This window comes from Octodon degus, unplaced genomic scaffold, assembly GCF_000260255.1.
Source record: "Octodon degus isolate 3935 unplaced genomic scaffold, OctDeg1.0 scaffold00012, whole genome shotgun sequence".
NCBI lineage: Eukaryota > Metazoa > Chordata > Mammalia > Rodentia > Octodontidae > Octodon > Octodon degus.
The window spans coordinates 19,830-20,838 of record NW_004524588.1 but is presented as its reverse complement, the minus strand read 5'-3'; the positions used below and the strand labels follow the sequence as shown (position 1 = coordinate 20,838).

General features: G+C 55.2%; 1 pseudogene; it reads right to left on the bottom strand.

The window, feature by feature from the left end:
* Nucleotides 1-212: 212 nt before the first annotated feature.
* LOC101569675 overlaps nucleotides 213-1,009 on the bottom strand; it is a 981-nt pseudogene continuing 184 nt past the window's right edge.

The following is a 1,009-nucleotide window of genomic DNA, read 5'->3' as shown; positions in this document are numbered from 1 at the left end:
GACTGCAAGAAAGGGAACTGGTGATTTTAAGTTAAAATTAAGCTAATGGTGCAAGTACATAACCTCTGGCTTCAGTCCCCACATCATCGCAGACTGCGCAGAGACGGTTTATGTGAACAAAGTTCCAGAACTCAGATCCAGGATGCTGCAGGCCTCTCCTGCAAGGTCCTTCACTTTGGGTCAGTTTCCTGGGCGAAAAGGTGAAAGTGCTTTCAAAAATACTGCCACTTGCCCAGCACAGTGTCTTTGATTGCATCCACATATTGAGTTGGAACCCAGTACACCCAGTAGTAAGAGGCTTCCGTGGGGCCCAACTGAAATGCCATCACGTGGTAGTCCTCATGTCCTTCGATAGGCTCACTGACCCCGTTTTTAATGGAGCTCATGGGCAATTTCTCCGCCCGCTCTTTAGTGCCGATCCACAGCTAGCTGGTCCTGTTCTAGCTTAAAGGTGAGCCTCACTTTTCCCCCAGACTTGTTGTACATGCCGGACAGAGGGACTGCTGGCAGGCGCTCCCGGACACCCCTAACAGAAGGCATCGCGTCTTCAGGTTTTCCTTTATCCAGCACTTTCCTGTGTTGTTTCCGCCTGCAGAGGGGCTCCTTCTTGTTCTCTTCAGCCTCTGGATCCTGCTGCGAAGCATCTTTGGGCGTGTTCACTCCGCTAAAACATCATTTATCGTGGAGCCAACCACCATGATCTTGGCCTCACTGGTCACCTTGATTTCTCTCAACGTCTTGTCTTCAGGGACGAGCCCCTTATATGTGACCTTCTGCATGGCGGGCGGGAGTCCCGTGATGGAGTGGATCTTCTGCTTCAGTTCTGAGCCCGTGCTGTCCAGAGGAACCCTCACGTCGTGCTTGGTCTTGTTCCACACGATCTTCAGGTCCACCAGCTCCGGCTCCAGGCCCACGCCGCCGCCGCCTGCGTCCTCGTCGTTGCTCACCGAGGCCTGGGCCGCCGCGTCCCCGGGGGGCTGCGCCGGGGCCGGCTGCAGGCTGCCTCGCG